Source organism: Gouania willdenowi, unplaced genomic scaffold, assembly GCF_900634775.1.
Source record: "Gouania willdenowi unplaced genomic scaffold, fGouWil2.1 scaffold_430_arrow_ctg1, whole genome shotgun sequence".
NCBI classification, from domain to species: Eukaryota; Metazoa; Chordata; class Actinopteri; order Blenniiformes; family Gobiesocidae; genus Gouania; species Gouania willdenowi.
The window spans coordinates 40,233-47,732 of NW_021145192.1; the positions used below are offsets into that span (position 1 = coordinate 40,233).

The 7,500-nt window shown below is 43.0% G+C and overlaps 1 pseudogene; it reads right to left on the reverse strand.

The window, feature by feature from the left end:
- Window positions 1-311: 311 nt before the first annotated feature.
- LOC114460343 (protein regulator of cytokinesis 1-like) overlaps window positions 312-7,500 on the reverse strand; it is a 9,544-nt pseudogene continuing 2,355 nt past the window's right edge.

Consider the following 7,500-nt stretch of genomic DNA (forward strand, 5'->3'; position numbering starts at 1 on the left):
CAGAGCGCTGGAACAAGGTTCCGCCTTAGAACTTTTCTCAATGATCGATAGATCGTTGTTGTTTCATTACAGAAATTACTCAAACCTGACCAGTACCGAAGTAGATATTTTTTTAATCATGTATTTAGTAATTGTTGATCAAATTTTACACATTTAATTAAATAATTATATGTAATACCAATGCAAACCTGAACTAAAATTTTCACAATAATCCCATATTAACTGTACTTTGTATTAAGTTTATCTTTGTATTTCATTTTTATTCAAATACAGACTCTTAAGAAACTCATCATATAAGAAAATGCAAGGAATAAATTTCAAACAAAAATTTAATTTTGTATCTACAATCATCAGTATCAAGGTGCAAAATAATCTTTGAAACATGTTTGTGTAACAGAATAAACTACGATTTATAATATAAAAAAACTTTTTACATCTGCAGCAACGACAGTTACACACTCAGAGTAGTGTTAGCCACACACAATCATACGCGCATGCACGCGCACACACACACACAGCAGTAACAGAACACATCCTTCATTTACACCTGAACAGCAGGTGGGTCAGCTGCTGGTCAGGTCTAGAGGTCAGAGGTCATGGTGTTGGTAGAGTTGAGGATGTTGTTCTGGTTTTGGTTTTCTGAGGCCTTTGAAAGGTCACGCTGTGGAAGTGAGAGAATGAGATCATCATACACTCATTCAATAATCATCATTAGATATGGTTTCAATGTAATCAATTAATCGTGCAAATTTGGACTTAATTTGCAGACAAAGTTTTAAAAACTGAAACCAATACTGAGATAGACACCCTGACTAACAACACTTCTGTTCTTTATAAATATTTTATCCTGTCACATATTTGATATATTTGATTCTTTTTAACTATAAATCACTCGTTGTTAGATTGAACCTCAGATACGTTTAAGATGCAGATCAAATGTTCTCACAGATCAAGATCTTTGACTGAACCTGACGAGTTAGGTCTGGTTCAGTCTTAATATATAGATTTTACTCAGCCTTAGGCTTAGGTCGGGCGCTGCATGATAAATGATTAGTCAGATGATGTGTTTCAATATGCCTCACCATGTTGTGCCCCACGGAGTGACACCTGAACGCACAATGCCTGAATGCCTCATTATGTAGCGCGAAATTGAGATCGTAAGACAATTACAGTACGCAGCAGTTACGTTCTGGGATTGTACCCGTGCTGGAATTGTCATGTGCAAATTGTCATACTAAGATAACAATGATATCTTAGTTGTAATTCACATTAATATTGTGTATTAAGAAGTGCAATAATATATTTTAAATATTCAGCAAGTTATTTGTTAGTGAAGTGCATTTTATGCCAAAAATTAACTTTGAACATTTACTATGAAATTGAATGAACAATCTCAGCACAGCGAAAGTAGCAAAAATTAATTTTCCGGTAGTGCGTGTGCTCAGATACAATCTCAGTACGATGCAATCTCACCGGGAAATGACTGAATGTCTCACCCGGTGACGCCTGAACGCCTCACCGCGCAATGCCTAGACGCCTCATTGTGTGACGCCTGAACACCTCACCATGTGATGAAAGGTGACGTACCACAAACTGGGAGTAGGTGGAGGCTGCCGAGGCTATGCTGAAGTTTCGCTGTGGACTGGCTGAGCTGAGCGTCACCCCCTGGAGGCCGTTCTCCTTATTACAGCCTCTGGGCCCATGGAGAGGAGGTTTGGATCTGATGGGAGTCCTCTGATTGGCCAGCTGAGAAGGAGAGACGTCAGGAGTCATTGCACGCCTGTGTGTGTGTGTGTTTGTGTGTGTGTGTGCGTGCGCTCGCTAACCTTGTTGGCTGACAGCGGGGGGCGGGACACGGGTGAGTGACAGACGGTCCCTCCATAGACGGAGCGCGTGGTGCTGTTGGAGGCGGAGCTTGAGACACCAGTGGCGTTACACTGAAAAAAATATTTTTTAGGATTTAACAAATAACACAAAAATCTACATCATCTTCCTTTGATAAATTCATTTGAGTTTGAACTGGAGTTAGTTTTTTTAGCCACAGTCTTTTGACTAAAATGCAATTTGTAGTTTTAGTCAAAATTTAGTCATCAGGACATTTACAGTATAGTCTAGTTTTAGTCAACTAAATTACATTAAGATTTTAGTTGACTAAATCTGTTACAGATAATCAATTAAAATATAAAGTACAAGATTCAAAAGTCATTGGTCAACCTGACATTGGACGTTATTAACGTTTGTAAACACAGATCACATTAGTTCTGATTGGATTTTGTCCCATGTGACAAAATTATAGTTTAGTTATTATTAATATGTTAAGGTTTAATTTATTCAGATGACTGTCCGTCAGGAAATTCACTTTGATCTCCTGACATGTTTTGACCGTCAACCTCCAGTCTTCTTCAGAGGCATCTGCTGATTGCTTTGATGTGTTCTTTGATGTTTCCTTGAATTCTATGTAATAATTCTTTTTGTCTCCTTTTTGAATAATATGCTATGGTTTCATTTATTCAGACAACAGGAAAGATCAAAACAATCAGCAGACACCTCTGGGGAAGACTGGCAGTTGTCAGTCAAAACATCTATGTCGATTTGTCTGAATAAATGAAACCATACCATATTATTAAAGAAAAAAAAGACAAAAATAATTATTATATTTTGGTATAACTTTCGTCTACATGTATTTTGCTTTTAAATTAGTCATAGTTTAGTTATTGTCACTGTAGTCGCAAAAATTATGATGACATTTTCTAGTCAACTAAATTAGTACTGATGTGTGTGTTCTGACCCTCTTGCTTCCTCTGGGCGTGGTCGAGGAGGGGAGGAAGCGTCGTTTGGTTGGAGTTCTGACGATGGTTCCGTACAACATGTCCTCCTCCGTCTGTTTGTTCCTCTTCATGTGCTGAGACAGGAACACACACATGAACACACACGCATACATCAACACACACACACTCTCACACACACTGACCCTCTCCTGCTTCTCCTTTTCCTTCTCTACATGGTGGAGCTCCCACTGCTGTTCCACGTGCTGCAGGAACTTCTTTCCATTCACCAGGAACTCTCTGCTCTGCTGCTGCTCCCACTGCTCAATGTGAGCTTTCAGCTGCTTCTCCAGCTGCACACACACACACACACACACACTGAGGCAGAGCTGGGTATGTGAGTAACCTTGTGGGGAACTGGGCTCAGACCTTGGGGAGGCTCTTGTGAAGCTCCGCCCTCTGTTTCTCCTCTCGGAGCAGGTTTCCTCCTCTGTTGGTGAACCTGGAGGGATCTGAAGCTTTCCTCTGACAACAAACACACACACACACACATTAATGTTGTGTCTCTGCAGTGCTGCCCCCTGCTGGATAGCTCTGCTCCTCTCACACTGAGACCCCCAGTGGACACAAAGAGGAACAGCTCACACACAGTTTCAGTGAGTGAGATGTGAGGCTTAAAGATGTTAGCTCATAATTGATAAAAATAATCCACTCATCAATTACTGAGATAGTTGTTCCTGCTGTGGAGCCAAAGCCTCACCGCGTAACACCTCTACACCTCACCGCGTGACGCCTCTACACCTCACCGCGTGACACCTCTACACCTCACCGCGTAACACCTCTACACCTCACCGCGTGACGCCTCTACACTTCACCGCGTGACGCCTCTACACCTCACCGCGTAACACCTCTACACCTCACCGCGTGACGCCTCTACACCTCACCGCGTGACGCCTCTACACCGCGTAACACCTCTACACCTCACCGCGTGACGCCTCTACACCTCACCGCGTGACGCCTCTACACCTCACCGCGTAACGCCTCTACACCTCACCGCGTGACGCCTCTACACCTCACCGCGTAACACCTCTACACCTCACCGCGTGACGCCTCTACACCTCACCGCGTGACGCCTCTACACCTCACCGCGTAACACCTCTACACCTCACCGCGTGACGCCTCTACACCTCACCGCGTAACACCTCTACACCTCACCGCGTAACACCTCTACACCTCACCGCGTGACGCCTCTACACCTCACCGCGTAACACCTCTACACCTCACCGCGTGACGCCTCTACACCTCACCGCGTAACACCTCTACACCTCACCGCGTGACGCCTCTACACCTCACTGCGTAACACCTCAACGTTACCCCTCAACACCTCACTGTTTGACACCTCAACGTGTGACACTTCAACACCTCACCATTACGCCTCAACACCTCACCGTTATACTTCACCCTGCTGCTGAAGGCTTTGAGGATTAAAGCTCAGCCTCACCTTTGACCTCATGTTTACAGATTGAGTTTAAAGTATAGTTCTCACTTCTTCTTTCATTTACATTTTCCTCATAAATCAGTCACTAATAACAGGTTGAACTTGTCGTGGACTAACTGAAACAGTGAGCGTCTCACCTCCAGCTCCAGGTAGAGGCTCCAGTGCCTCCTCCCACCTCTGGACTCCTTCAAACATCTGTCCTGTGCTCCTCAAACAGCAGCTGGAGACGCTGCAGCTCAGCCTCGTGTTCACACAGAAGGTCCTCAGTGAAGTCCTCTGAAATACACACATACTTACACACCTTTACACAAACGTGTGTGTGTGTGTGTGTGTGTGTGTGTGTGTGTGAGCCACATACCGCTAACATAAGCTCCAAACTCTCCTCTCTGTTCTGAGCTTATCAAACATCTGTCCCACATCTGGTTGATTTGAGCTCGTAGTGACAGCGTCACGGCCCTGATGTTCTGGAGCTTCAGCTGCTGTAGACGCTGCAGCTCCGTCTGTAGCTGAGGGACAGACACAGAGATGAGGGACAGACATGGGTCAGTAGCTGAGGAACACACATGGGTCAGTGGGTGAGGGACAAGCTCTCACCTCTTTAAGGGTCCTGCAGCTGGAGCCCAGCATGTGCTGAGAGAAGGCGCTCCGGTTCTCCTCAGGAACCTGCAGACATTCCCACAGCTGGAGGATCTGAGCCTTTAGAACTTCACACTGAGCTGAGACCTGGGACCTGATCTGCTGCAGCTAGAGGTAGAACAGCTAGAGTTACTACTGACAGCTAAGTGTGTGTGTGTGTGTGTGTGTGTGTGTGTGTGTGTGTGTGTGTGTGTGTGTGTGTGTACCTCACGCAGCAGCAGTGTGAGAGCTTGCAGGTTCTCTGAGGACAGACAGAAGGCGTCCTCTTCCTCACACATCACGTCCTTCTCAAAGCTGTTCTCTGGAACCTTCTCCACCTCCTCCATCAGACGCACAATCTGCTGACGGAGCTGCACAAACTCTGTGTGTCGCTTGGCCTGGACGCACAAACACACACGTGAATACTGAATAACTGATGATGATGATGAAGCTGTGTGTGTCCTACCCTCTCCTCCTGCTGGTTGGACACATGCTGCTGGAGCTCCTGTAGCTGCTGCAGGGAAGGCACGGTGGGGGCGTTGCCAGGGGCGTTGAGTCCATGTGGTTCACAGCACAGCACGTCACAGAGGTCCTGGTCCTGCTCCAGGAGAACCTGCAACTGCTGCAGGCGCCGAGCCTTCTCCTTGGTCAGCACCTCCACCCGAGTACGGATGTTCCTCTCCTGCTGCAGCATGCTGACTCCGCCCTCCTCCTGTCTCACACACACACACACGGGTTGCCAGGTCTGACGATACAAACAGTCACACATTTTGTGCTCATTTGTGATAATTCTGTGCACATTTGTTGTCATATAAATAGTGACAACTAAAGGTGTAAGAAAAAATCAATTTGGCGTTATATCACAATATTTCCCTGCGAAATTATCGAATTGATCGAAAAAATGTCTAAATCAATTATTTTAATCATGTTTTTAACTAAAAAAACTATTTAATGTCGCTAACATATCATACCACATGAACTCCCGGTCACTAGGTGTCAGTGAACGCACCATCAGACCTTGGTAAACTACCTCACTCCTCAATGCATTTTAGCTTTATTTTTATAAAACATACTGGACACTTTGATAGATGTATGTGGTTACTTTTTATCAAAAAATTTAAGATTTTAACAAACATAATTGGACAGTTTGATAAACATACCACTTGTTTTTCATTTGTGCTTAAATTACAGTTAGTTAACAATTACTTGTTCTCACAAGTTTAAAAACATTAAATAAATTGTATTTATGACCATTTTGTACTTTTAAAGGTAACATTATAATTAGTGGTATCGCAATATATCGCAATGTATATCGTATTGTTTAGTATCAGGATATATCGTATCTTCACAGTCATGGCAATGTACAGCCTTATTGCTAACAGGTGATGACTAGTGATAACAGGTGATACTAGTGATAACTGATAATAACTAGTGATAACAGGTGATACTAGTGATAACTGATAATAACTAGTGATAACAGGTGATACTAGTGATAACTGATAATAACTAGTGATAACAGGTGATACTAGTGATAACTGATAATAACTAGTGATAACAGGTGATACTAGTGATAACTGATAATAACTAGTGATAACAGGTGATGCTAGTGATAACTAGTGATACTTGTGATAACAGGTGATACTAGTGATAACTGATAATAACAAGTGATAACAGGTGATAACTAGTGATAACTGGCAATAACTGATAACTAGTGATACTAGTGATAACAGGTGACAACTAGTGATAACTGGTGACAACTAGTGATAACTAGTGATAACAGGTGATAACTAGTGATAACAGGTGACGACTAGTGATAACAGGTGACGACTAGTGATAACAGGTGACGACTAGTGATAACAGGTGACGACTAGTGATAACAGGTGATAACTAGTGATGACTAGTGATGACTGGTGATGACAGGTGATGACAGGTGACGACTAGTGACAACAGGTGATAACTAGTGATGACTAGTGATGACTGGTGATGACTGGTGATGACAGGTGACGACTAGTGACAACAGGTGATAACAGTTGATAACTAGTGATAACAGGTGATAATAGGTCTAACAGGTGATAACTGACCTGAAACACAGGCATCTGCAGCTCCTCACACAGTGTCTCCATCTGACTCGAACACGTTTTTATGCTGATCAGGAATTTCTTCTTTAGAGCTTCTTCCTCCTGGATCATCATTTCTAGAAGATTCTGATGGAGCAACACAACAATCACTGTTATAGACATATCCACAATAGATCTGCCCCGTCCTATGTTATAGACATATACCCAATAGATCTGTTCCTACATGTACAAACTAGATCTGAATCCTTAATGAAGCCTCATTAACCTGCAGTTGTTTGACGTCTCCTCCTCGTCTCTCAGATCATGGTTCAACTAAAGCCACATTGTGTGTTTCTGTTGTGGCCTTTTGTGTATTTTTGGTGCTTTTTTTTCTTATGTGTAGTTGTCATTTTTGGTTCTTTTGTGATCATTGTGTGTCCTTTTCTTGTTATTTCAGTCATTTTGTGCATGTTTGGACTCTGAGTGTTTTTGTTTTGTGTATTTCTGTTTTCAATTTTCAAGTACATTTGTGTTTTTTTGTGTGTTTTGTGGAGTTATGTCTTGT